This window comes from Ictidomys tridecemlineatus, chromosome 2, assembly GCF_052094955.1.
Source record: "Ictidomys tridecemlineatus isolate mIctTri1 chromosome 2, mIctTri1.hap1, whole genome shotgun sequence".
In the NCBI taxonomy this organism is placed as follows: Eukaryota; Metazoa; Chordata; class Mammalia; order Rodentia; family Sciuridae; genus Ictidomys; species Ictidomys tridecemlineatus.
In genome coordinates, this window is record NC_135478.1 from 203,983,112 (window position 1) to 203,996,490 (window position 13,379).

Below are 13,379 nucleotides of genomic sequence, written 5' to 3' on the forward strand. Positions count from 1 at the left end.
CTTTACTTAAAAAAATAATACATATATACACACATACTCCAAGGATTGAACTCAGGGGCACTCAACCACTGAGATACATCCCCAGCCTATTTTGTATTTTATTTAGAGACAGGGTCTCACCAAGTTGCTTAGCACCTTACTTTTGCGGAGGGCTGGCTTTGAATTCATGATCCTCCTGTATTAGCCTCCCCAACCACTGGGATCACAGGAGTGCGCCACCACACCAGGTTTCTTTGCTTTATTTTTAATCAGTTCTGAACCAAGCCTAGCAGAAAAGAGTATTATTTACTGGCCCCATAAGATCCTAAAGGTGATGCAGAAGTCTCTGGAGCATATGTTTCTATGGAATGTGAAATATAAGGCCACTCTGTTGCAAATTCAAATGAAGTCTGACTAAATTGTAGCCAAGTTAACACCCTTGCATTTTTAAATGGAAACCCATTTAAAAAACTATAACATATGGACTAATTAAATATCAAAATCTAAAATAACTTCATTTTGGTATACTTTATCCAGATCGGAGACAGAGAAACCATTCAATCCCAATGTAAAATCCCTGTAATTTATTAATTCAAAAGTAATATTTTAGCATGTGTTGTAGTTTATTATATACTTGGACCATTCAAAAAAAGCATCCTTAATAAAGTTATTCCCTTTAGATCAGTCTTGTTGTCTTTCTCTAGTATCAATTTAATCTAAGACTTAGTGCAAAATTCCAAGTAAGAAATAAATATTTATCTTAATAATTTTAAGCATCTTTATTGATTAAATTTTAAGTAAGGAATATGTAAGATCTTGAGTATATTTTTGACAAATTTCATGTCTGTAATACTTTAGAAGCATAAGACAAACTTATTAATGTTCTTCATTTTAGTAAATTTCTTCTCCAACTTTATGTTACCTATTTTTAGCATTCTGGAAACAAAAAGAAAATTTTACTTTTTTTGTCAAAGATTTGATAAATTTGGTAATTGGGTTGTCTTGCTTTAATTTTTTTTCAATATATATATTTAACATTTCTCTAAGTAAAGAGAATACTTAAGATGCCAGATTTTGCATTTTGGTTTACTAAATTATATACAAAGTATTGCAAAATTGTTCTGTCACTAAAATCATAATGAAAATACTAGAGGGAATTAGAGTCCTCTTTATAAAAGTTGAGTTTGCTTCATTAATTTGTGGGTAAAATAAATTGAACCATTACATTCTCAAATGCACGCAGCAACAAATGGACAGTCCATGCTAAAACATTTTATTGTGTTTTTTTTTATTTTTCCTGATGGTTAGGTCTAGGAGAAATCAATTGATACTTGTTAATTGAAGTCTCCGAGAAGCATTTTTAACTTGAGTTTAAATCTTTGTGCTTTCAAGCCAGCAGGTTCCTGTTAAAGGTCAAGGGAGTTTAAAACAAGTTTTAAAGATATATATCCTAAATTCTCTTTGATAATAAAAACAAGTTACCAAATCTTTTTTAAAAATTTTTTTTTAGTTGTAAATGGACACAATACTTGTGTTTTATTTATTTTTATGTGGTGCTGAGTATTGAACCCAGTGCCTCACACAGGCTAGGCAGGTGCTTTCCCACTGAGCTATAACCCCAGCCCTAAACCAAATCATAATATGAATTTATTTGACAGATTTGTAGCATAAATCAACTTTTCTGGGGTTTTATGCTATTCATTTTGTGAGATTAGTATAATTGTGATTGTTAAAATTGCCAAATTTTCACAAAATAATGTGATTCCTGATTGAAGAAGAATTGGTGATTATGCTCATCCAAACTTCCTTTTGTGCATTACTTTGAATTCTCTTAGCACTTATTTTCTCATAGGGTGATTTTTATCTCCAGAATATGCTATCTTACCATACCTATCTGTAGCAGAAAGAACAAAAGATTTTGATTCAGACATCTAGGGTACATCTGACACTAGTGAGCCCTAGGACTTGTGCAATTTCCTCTTAGCTACTCTAAATCTCAATTTTCATAGCTATTAAATACAGTGATCAATAAATATATCACAAAAAGTTGGGGGGAGGATTTAAGAAATGATGTGAGATGTTCTTTGCAGTGAAGTGGGTGTCCAATACATTCAAAGATAATAAAAGCCTTCTATTCCTGACAGAGGGAGGCATCCTGTGCTCTAGGAAAGGGTCTGTGCTGCTGGTTTTAGTGCGGGAATAAATATGTGCTGTCACTGCTGCTGCTAAATTGTCTTCACAAGGATTTCTTTCCTGGCATAGTTAGAGCTCTTACAAGGGTTCTCAGTGACTGAGGAGACAGTACAAAGAGACTTCAGAGTAGAACTGTCTTGTGCTCTTTGGTTTGCCTCCTTTGGTTTGAGATGAAGAGAGATGAGGTGAAGTTTCAGGAAAATTCTCAAGAGTTTTGGGCTCCCTCTGTGCAGCTTGGAAACCACAGTTCCTGGACTCCATTGCCTGCAGGATTCTGGTTACATTTTGCCAATTAGAGTCTGTACTGAAGGTTCAAAATGGGGAAAGAAGACATGCATTTATTTAGGAATTCGGGTATGGGCAGATGGTGGATGTGAGTTTTGCCTTCAATTTGGTGACATCTTCCTTAGAATCCCCACTGTGATGATGCAGGCAGATGAGAATCCTGCTGGCAGTTTTCCTTTTAACCTAGAAAACTGGATTTCCAGAGAGACCTCAAAATGTCTAGAGTACCATCCATTTTTCTGACCAATCTTTATTTATTGATTTATTTTTGGCAGCAGGGATTGGATGCAAGAGTGCTTAACCACTGAGCCACATTCCCAATTTTTTTTTTTTTTGAGACAAGGCCTTCACTAATTTGCTGAGGCTAGCTTGAATTTGTGATCCTCCTGCCTCAGCCTCCCAAGCTGCTGGATTACAGCTGTGCCTGGCCCCTGATCAAACTTTAAAGAACACCTAGCAAAGGCTTCTTTCAGTTTGAACATTTGCCTTAGAAAACTTGTTACCCATTTTTGTGAAGAAACAAACTAAATCTAAGTCTAGTGTAACTGCTCAATTTCATTCAAAAGACAAGGTAAAGCACAACCACTTTTTACCTTTATTTTTGAACTGATTATTTTGATAGTTATTCCTTATGTGGTATGAAGTAAAATCTTAGCTGGGCCAGGTGGCTCACACCTGCAATCCCAGAGGCTGAGGAGGCTGAGGAGGCTGAGGAAGGCAGACTGAGAATTCAAAGCCAGCCTCAGCAATTTAGCAAGGCCCTAAGCAAGTCAATTGAGACCCTGTCTCTAAATATAATACAAAAAAAAAAAAAAAAAAAAGGCTGGGGATGTGCCTCCGTGGTTAATCACTGGTTCCAAAAAAAAAAAAAAAAAGTCTTGAGTCAATTAAATTATTGAAAATAATTAGCTGAAGATTAATACATCATTTGACTTTAATGTCCTCTGACTTTCTGATAACTCATTCTTAATGAAAAAAAAAGGAAAAATAAACTCTTTTAAAAAAATTTAGTTGTCAATGGACCTTTATTTTATTTATTGATATGTGGTGCTAAGAATCGAACCTAGTGCCTCAAATATGCTAGGCAAGTGTTCTACCACTGAGCCACAACCCCAGCCCAAAATTAAACTCTTAATACAAGTTTGCAACAATTATCTTGGTAAACCAGACTTTTTGTTTGTTTGTTTGTGTTTAAAAGAGGGAAATATAATTATGGATCCTATTAATTATGAATATTTTTTAAAAGCACTCTAAAATGTGCCGGAGAAATAGACTCATACACTTAAAAATTAACAGAGATGGCTCTAGTAATTCTCTTTCTAAGACTGTCAGGTAAAGTTAGACATTGGTTGATATAGGAAAATCCATATGGCCTGTAATTCTGAATTGCATATCTATATGCAGCAGGTGTGGCATTTCAAGTGAATTTCTACCAGAGTTGAGGATACAGAGATTAATTGATCAAAAGCTCTAGTCCTAGAAGCTACAATCTGTTAACTTAAATTGTGTTCATTAACTTTAACTGTAGCTTCTAGTATCATATTTATGAAGTTGTGTTTAAGATATTTTGTTTGGTGGTAATGCCTGGTTTGATATTTCAAAGTTGAGCATTTAAAAAAAATATCTAATTTCCTAAATTGTTCATATTACTCAAGAGTTTTTAGATCAAAAAATGTATAAGCGGGGGCTGGGGATTTGGCTCAGGCGGTAGCGCGCTCGCCTCGCATGCTTGCGGCCCGGGTTCGATCCTCAGCACCACATACCAACAAAGATGTTGTGTCTGCCGAGAACTAAAAAATAAATATTAAAAATTCTCTCTCTATCTCTCTCTCCTCTCTCACTCTCTCTTTAAAAAAAATGTATAAGCAAATTTTATATGATTGTAGAGTAGATATGGTTCTAAGGTATATTGCAGATTGGAATATGAGCTGGTGAGAGTCCTGGGTTCATGATATCCATTGTCCTTCAATTCTCGTCTGTCTCTCACACAGCCAACAGAGGGGTGAGAAGGCATATCTGTAAAAACTCATGCTCATTTAAACATTCATACCTGTGAGAGAAGGGTCAGTGTGGTATTCATCATAATAGTTAAACTTTATAAAATTTCATAATACTTATTTATCTCACATCTACAAATTCATTATTTTATGTTTTTAAAAATCACCTTGTGACATAGTCAAGATATTTTCATCCTCCTGTAAATGTTGCAGAATCTAAGTGTCAAAGCACACCATATGTTTTGGTTTAGATTACTCAGAAAGTTCTAGGCAGAACTGAGACTAGAATCTGGGTGTCTTGACTTTTAACCCACTGTTCTTTCTAATGTCTTTTAACATTATTAATAGCAGTGTTAATCGTCTTTTTATAATTCCAGGCATTGGGGAATCTGAAGGGAGAGAATGACAGAACTCCAATAGGTTGTGTTAATATTAGAAAAGATATTAGTAGCAGAAAATAAGTATAGTTATTGCGAAGGGTACAAAGCCCCAGTTTCCAGATTTTCTTTCAGACTTCAATTTCTTTCTGTTTGGCCAAGGATATGCTGTTACTATCCATTGTAGCCAGAATGAACAACTTCAAAGAAACCATCAGCAGTCTGGCAAGGCTTTTCCCCAACACTGATCCAGCGAATCCGTGCCAAGCTATTTGCACCATCTGCTGGGCATGAGTCATCAGAGGGAGGATGAGTGGACAGCTGGAGCTGTCATCTTCAAAATGCCACTTAGGGGGGAAATACCGGAATTCACATCAAAACATAGTCCCCTGCAAGTCCACAAAAAAAAAAAAAAAAGTCTGGTTAAATATGGTGGCATTTCTGAGAGAGGTCCCTTGCCAGTCACTCCACCACATACACCCACTTTCTTAAGCTCTGTTAGAAGATTTTGCTGTGTCTTATGAAAAAGACATGAACAGAGACTTTTCAGGTGAGAGAGCAGTAAGAAATTGAGGGAAAATAATAAATTCTGCCATGTCTTTCTGGTCAAAGACCTGACGGCAGAGTGTGAAAATTTGTTTCATTTTGCTTTAGAGGTAGAGTTATTTGTTTATTCCTAAATTCATTCATTTATTCACTTTCTTATTTGCGAGTGTCTGCTGTATTCCAAGTACTGGCAGATTAAATAGAATGATAAATACCATTTTGAATGTTATTATGTGATATCTGAATTAAATATGGTACCTTGGTGCTGGCAGGGATCAATGAGACAAGAAATGATATCCAGATAATCTCTCTTCCATGAGGAAGCTGAAGCACAGAGAGGCTGTAATAATTTGCTCAAGGTTACCAGATAATAAGTGGAAAACTAAGGGTCAAAATCCTGATTTACCTTCAAAATTTATTATGTTATATGAATGGCTCCCTTTCTTTTTGTCCATGAAACATGGCTCTTCATGATTGTAGGAATCTCTAGATATGGAAGAGAAGTCAATGCTAATCAAAAGATAAGGAGAATCTGTCAGTGACAGAAGTTGGTATAAAATCTCAAACTTATTCTGGCATAGTGCTATTCATCCAAATTTTAGAGATTTCCCTTCATTCTACATATCATTTTACATTAAACTGAGGATTATGGGAGGAAAAAAAATAAAACTTAAAATGCTAATGAGATTTGGATTTAAGCTGTTTGTTTTCTTTTTTTCTATTTCCTTTAAATATATATTCAATCAAGTCCTAAATGTATGTGAAATATGACTTTAGATGTGAAGGTATGGGATAAGTGGATGGTCTCATATATTGCTGTTATACATTGGTGCAAAACTTCTGATAAATAGTTTTAGCATTTTGTGCACAGTATAACAATTCATCATCAATGACACAGTAACTTCACATCTACAAAATTATCCAAAAGAAATAGGAATTTCTGTTATAAGAAGTCTTATTTCAGAATTATTTATGACACTAAAAAGGGATAAAATATATGTGATGAACAGATCAAAGAGATGAGTTAAATTGGGAAAATATGTCATTTAAAGCAATAACTAAAATATATAATTTTAAATATAGAATATTCCTACTACGTCAAACAGTGGCACTGGAAGGGTAAAGCCCAGGCTAGCAGTGTTGGCGTCACCTGACACCTTGGTAGAAATGCAAAGTTTTGGTTCCCCCCCCTTAGACTTACTACAATAGAATTGTTATATGTGGGAATAGGTAGCCTGTGTGTTGATAATATTCCCTATGGTTTTGATGCTTGAAGTTTGATACTGTGGATAGGAGTTTTGAAAAAGAACTATAAAATAATCACAAAAGACTACATTTTAGAAAATTCAGATAATTCAATGAAGTATATACATTATCTTTAAGTCCATTATGTTCCAAATTCTAAAAATTAGAAATTGAATGTTCCTTTTCTACCCTTTAAACTGTACCCTCCAGAAGTAACTATTAACTATTAGTTTTTATTAATATATTATAATTATGCATAATAATGAAATTCACTATTACATATTTGAACATGCACACAATACACACAAACACACACATACACACACACACACACACACACATCCATCCCACAATTTGATCAGTTTCATTCCTTATTACCTCCCCCTTTCTCTTCTCTTCTCCCTCCCTCCATCATCTCCTTTATCTCTACTCAATTGGTCTCCCTTCTATTTTCATGAAATGACCTTCACATTTTTTTCCCCTTTGTTCTCTCTAGCTTCCACATATGGGAGAAAAAATATAACACTTGACTTTCTGAGTTTGGTTTATTAAACTTAATGCTCTCAAGTTCTATCCATTTTCCTGCAGATGACATAATTTTATCCTTTATATCTGAGTAAAACTCTATACATCCACCATATTTCCTGATTCATTCATCCATTGATGAACACCTACACTGGTTCTATAATTTAGCTATTGTGTATTGTAAACATTGTTATGCTTGTATCTGTATATGCTGATTCCAATTCTTTAGGATAAATCCAAGGATTGGTATAGTTGGGTCAAATGGTGGTTTTATTCCTTATCTTTTGAGGATCCTCCATACTGATCTCCATAGTAATTTATGATGTCACCAGTGGTATAAATGTGTTACTTTCCCCCCACATCCTTTCTAGCATTTATTTTTATTTGTATTCTTGATGATTGCCATTCTAATTGAAGTGAAATGAAATCTCAGTGTAGTTTTTGATTTGCATTTTCCTAATTGCTAGTAAAGATGTACAATATTTTTTCATAGATTTGTTAGCCATTTGTATTTTTCTTTTTAAAAGTATCCATTTAGTTTAACTGCCTATTTATTGGTTTTTGTTGTTGTTGTTGTTTTTGGTGATAAGATTTTTTGAATTCTTGATATATTTAGAAAAGTATCTAGCACAGATTTTCTCCCATTTTGTAGGTTCTCTTCATGTTTTTAATTATTTCCTTTACTGTCCAAAAGTTTATTAATTTGATGTCATCACGTTTTTTAGGATTCCTAATGCTAAGGAAAAATACTGTCAAGGAAGCCTGTGCCTGCATCTTTAGGTTGGAAAATTGACCTTACGTTTTCTTTTACATTTCAAAATTTCTGGTCTAATTCCTAGGTCTTTGATCCATTTTGAGTTGACTTTTATGCAGGGTGAGAGATAAAAATCTAGTTTCATTCTTCTACTCTATCTATGAATAACCAGTTTCATGCACCATTTGGTAAAAAGTTTGTCTTTTCTCTAGTGTGTGTTTTTATAAAGGATCACATGACTCTCTGGGTTTCTTTGTGTCTTCTATTCTGTACTACTGGACTTTGTGTCTGTTTTTGTGCCACTGTTATGCAGTCTTTGTTACTATAGCTCTGCAATATAATTTGAAGTCAGATATTGTGATGCCTCCAGCATTGCTTTTTTGGCTTAGAATTGCTTTGACTCTTCTGGATTTTTATTCTTCCAAATGAATTTTATAACCTTTTTTTCTGGTTTTGTAAAGTATGTCATTGGTATTTGGATGGGATTGTATTGAATGTGTTTATTACTTTTGGTAATATGGCCATTTTATGACTATTAACTAATATTGTTAACTAATAATGATTAATATTAGACAATATTAATATTTTAAATGGCCATATTATCAATGGTATCTACTATTAATAATATATATCCTATAATAAAAATTTTAAATTAAAACAAAGTATTAAAATATAATGAACTAGTGTTTATTTTTTTAGATGAATAATATATCATAGACATCCTTCCAGATTAGTAGATCATATCTACTTGTTCTTTTTTATTGTATACTTAATATTCTATAGTAGGGATATGCTATAATTTTTACTACCATTTCATTGTGATGGCCATTTAAACTAATACTAATTTATTTCTGCCATAAAACAATGCTATAATGAAATCCAATGACCTTATGATATTTGCAGCAATAGATCAAAATATAATTGATAAAAATCCCCAATATCCTAGTACCAAAATTGATTGTTTGCTCAATAAACATTTATTCAGTACTGTGAATGGTTTGTTCCCCTCCTTTCCCTTTTATAGACTTTTGCCAGTGTTTTATGAAGAAAAATTAGGTCAATCTACATTGATGAGCAGCTCTATCTAATCACAGTGCTTCATAAAAAGACAGAGGACTGTATTCCAAGCATTAAGTTCATGAAAATAAATCACCCTGTTTTATTAATTCAATTTACCCTACTTATATTAAAATGAAAGCTGGTCATAATGAAGGGTAGACAGAAGGACTGTACAGTGCTGTTGGCATTCTTCTGTTTGTTGATATCATTGAGAATAAAATAATGAATTCAATCACAGGAAAATCAAATCCTTGTAAAACATCTAAACTTATTGAATGATTGCTTATAAGAAGAGAATTTTACTGAGAGGATCTGTTTTCTAAGAAATATTGTGATTATAATGGGAATTATAGTACTTTTAATTTTTCAGAAAATCAAAATATATATTAGGTTAGAATGTTTTTGTTGACTCAGTATAAATGCCTAATATCTCATACTTTTGTAGTCTCATCTCAATGATTTTTCCTTCTATAACATGCAATTAATATTTTTGTTATATGTTTAAAGTTGATAATATACTTTATATAGTTGATAATCATGATTTTTAGGCTAGTATATTTTTGGGGGGTGAGGGTTGTACTGGGGATTGAACTCAGGGGCACTCGACCACTGAGCCACATCCCTAGCCCTATTTTGTATTTTATTAGAAACAGGGTCTCACTGAGTTGCTTAGTGGCTCACTAAGTTGCTGAGGCTGGCTTTGAATTCATGAAACTCCTGCCTCTACCTCCTTAGCTGCTGAGATTCCAAGTGTGTGCTACCACACCTGGTCTAGGCTAGTATATTCTTATAAGTACTGTGAACTAAGCAATTGCATCACTGGGGCTGCTGTAGGCTAGTACATTTTATGTGACATCACATAGTACAATGTCATTGTAAAAATGTGTGTAAACTTAATTGTCACTTAAAAAGCTTACAATACAACTTCATTTAGTGTAATTAAAATGTACTTGTAAAATAAGTGTACATTTATAAAAATAAAATGAAAATTCTATCAAAACTTTTAACTCATATTAATTCAATCATCTCTAATGGTATTTAGGTCAGTAAGATTCGAGGTTAAACAAAAAATGTCTTCAATTTTGAGTTAAACAGAAATAAAACTATTTTTTAGTCATTAAAACTAAACATTGTAAATTATAAAAAGAGCCATAATCCTACCATTTTTAATCTTGTTGCAGTATCTCTGTCTTTTTCAAACATGTCTTTTTATTCTCACTAAATGAGCAGTTTCATACTCTAGTTTTTCCTTTATGTTTATAGCATAATTTGCATGGCATACTGGTTTATAGTACTCATAAGCATAATTTTTAATTACTGCAAATGCCAAACTTTGTGTTTTTCCATCATTAACTTGTCATTCTTTCATAGTAGGGCGTTCATTTTGTATTTCTTTCTTACTCATAAATAATATTGAAATGGGAATACTCATGTATATATTGTTTAATCCACTGTGTTATTTTCTTAGGCTATACTATTTGAACTTAACTTTCTGGATTAAATTGAGAAAACATTGAATAATTTGCTTATTTAAAAATAAAAATAAAGAATATTTAAAATTCAAAAACATTAAACTGTGCAAAAATCAAAATTATACACACATTCACATGCATATTTTATTTTTAAAAATATATTTTTTGGTAAATACCCCAAATTGACTATGTGGCTTAATATTGAGCTTTGAATAAATATAATACTAATAAAGCCAAAATGGAGAATTCTAGATGCAGATTTATCATAGGAAAAATCAATCTTTCTTGCATAAACATTTATCATAAAAAAGCATTCCAAAGAGTGAAGAAATTTCCATGTAGTGGTATGTAACTGACTGACCAATACTTAGCTGTTCTTATAACAAATGCTTCTCTACAACAAGTGTTCCTGCTTAGTAATTTTATGCCTGTCCACTTTCACTAACCATGTCCAAATATTCTATTTGTATTGAAAGAGGGGAGGTGAAAGTTTCTAATTATTTTGTACTGACAAAATTAATTAATAATAATGTTCATTTTTCTTCCTTCCTCTTATAAATTATAGTTCTCCTGATTAATTAAAACAAACAAACAAAAACAATCAAACACATTATACTTCTATTCACATAGGACTTGAAACATGGTCTAAGGATAAACTAAAGAGTCCAGCAACAATTGGAGAACAGAGAAGAAAGAATGAAGAGTGGTGAGTTTATTACGCCTTTTTCTTTCCCGGTTAGAATCAAAATATTCCCTTTCACTTGTTAATTCATTCCAGAGTGGCTACTTATCAACTGGGGTTCTGATTAAGCTTCTATGGACTAGGGATATGATTTCTAGCAATACAAAGTTTAATTAGAGCAAAAGCAAATTACAGGTCCAGTGGAGTTCATTATAATGGGATCTTGCACATATTTGTATTTTATTAATACTATAAATCAACCTGGTAGAAATTTCTTTCACCCATCTTTGGAAGCCATCTGCCAATTTAATTTATATATTTGGCTCACAGAAGAGAATTACTTGTAAAGCTAGAAATGTCTTTTTGTATGAGTATTTCATGACAGATATGGAGTGTGTGTTACTAATTTTGCAGGAAAGATATTATTAAATTAAAGGAAATATATTGGTATAATTTTTCTATCATAATGTGGAATTATACTTTAATCTAGAAAAATACTGTCAGAGTCTAACCTTTGTCTTCAATGAAACCAGTTTAGCCTTCATGAGGGCTTCAGCATGGATTTGTTTTTCAGAAGGAAGATGATATGTGAAATAGTCTCTAGTAAAAGAGTATTTATGTAAGTTCAATCTTCCTTAAATAATAATGAACAAATATAACCCTTAATATATTCCATATAGGTTTCCAAGCTCTTCAATACATATTAGTCCATTCATTTTCTACCTCAGTCATCTGAGATAATACTTTTATTACCTATCTTTTATGGATGAGGAAACTGAGGTACATAAAGGTGATATAAATTACCTGAGGTCACACAGCTACCAAATGTTAGAGCTGGGAATCAAATATTGGCAATCCAAGTACAGAATGCATGCTCTTATTAACTCCTGCCACCTGTGGGGCAGGTGAGGAGCTAGTGTAAGGAGAGAAGGTACTGGAACATACAGGTTGGGTGCTTTCATGTTTTCCAAATGTAAACCACACCTAAGGAGGGACCAATATCTATGCCATGGGCCAGTATTACAGAGGTGTGTGGTTTTGTTCTTCTTAGTCGAGAAGATAATTCTATGCGTGAATTATCTGAAGAACTTGATAAAATCATATTCCTGAGGCTCATTGTCAGCTGTTCTGCTTTCAGAGACTGGGCACAATGGCCTGTATTTCTATTGATGATGCTGATGAGGCCCAGGGATCATGCATTGAACAGCATTGGCTTAAGGGACACCAGAACCCTAAGAAAGAGAAATGAGTCAAATCCTCAGTGAGATGAGATGCAACTTTGACTAATAAATAAAGTTTGTCCCGTGAATTAAAAGTCAGAATGGCAACTGCTGACATTTTGGCCTTCGTTATTTCAGCAGAGGTTAATTTATATGGCAATCTTTACAACTTCCCCAGGGCTTGCAAGAACCCGAGGGATGAGGAGGTCATAGCCCAGTAACCAGGCAATTGGGGCAGCACCAGAGAAGGGATGAGGATTTGAGGTGACAGAGAAGAAAAGGAGGTTGTATGCTTTTTCAACATTTAAAGCAGGCTGAGGACGCCTAAGTCTTGCATTCTTTCGCAGGAAATAAAAAAAAAAAGTGTCAGTAGTTATGGTTCAAGGTGGTTAAATTTACCTACAGTTTCAAAGTGGTCTAGCTGCTGAGTGTTAAATATATTAGAGGACTTTTCTGTTAATTATGCCTAATGTTTTATGACATTAATCCTCTTCTTTCTTTTCCATCCTTCTTTCATTCCATAAACAGTGACAGAACAATTACCATGTTCTAGACTGTGCAAGTAGGTAATGGCTCAATAGGGATAAATAGGCACTAATTAAACATGCAGTATGAAGCAAGTACTCCATGAATTAACTGCAAGTCATAAATATTATAAGGGAGTGATACTCTCCAAGCTGAGCATTGGGGTGGTCATGGTGGTAAATTTGTAAGAAAAACAATATCATTGCTTACAATGCTATATCTAACACTGGGAAATCATACTGGAGAAACTGTGCTTGCCTTTCCTTGATGACACCACATGATTATGTTAAAAACAGAAATATCTCTACTTTTTCATGCTTATCCTAAATACCCTCCGCCTCAACCCCACTGAAATCATTAGAAGTGAAAGTCTAAATTCCTCAAGGATTTGTATTACTCTTTTTTTGACTATATGACCTATGTGGACACAGGTCTTTCCCATTGTTTGTCTCAGGTTGTAAAACTACTATAGGTCAGGGACTTGGAGCTGTGCAATTAATTTTCTCAGCACTGGGAGCTT

The 13,379-nt window shown here is 33.5% G+C and overlaps 1 long non-coding RNA gene across 11 annotated transcripts in view; it reads left to right on the forward strand.

The window, feature by feature from the left end:
- The window catches only part of LOC144375448 (uncharacterized), a 487,430-nt gene that overhangs the window by 71,486 nt on the left and 402,565 nt on the right, over nt 1-13,379 (forward strand). For all 11 annotated transcript variants that reach the window (XR_013435316.1, XR_013435310.1, XR_013435312.1 and 8 more), the window contains exon 2: nt 11,063-11,138. This is a non-coding gene — a long non-coding RNA (uncharacterized LOC144375448). The remainder of the gene's footprint in view (nt 1-11,062; nt 11,139-13,379) is intronic.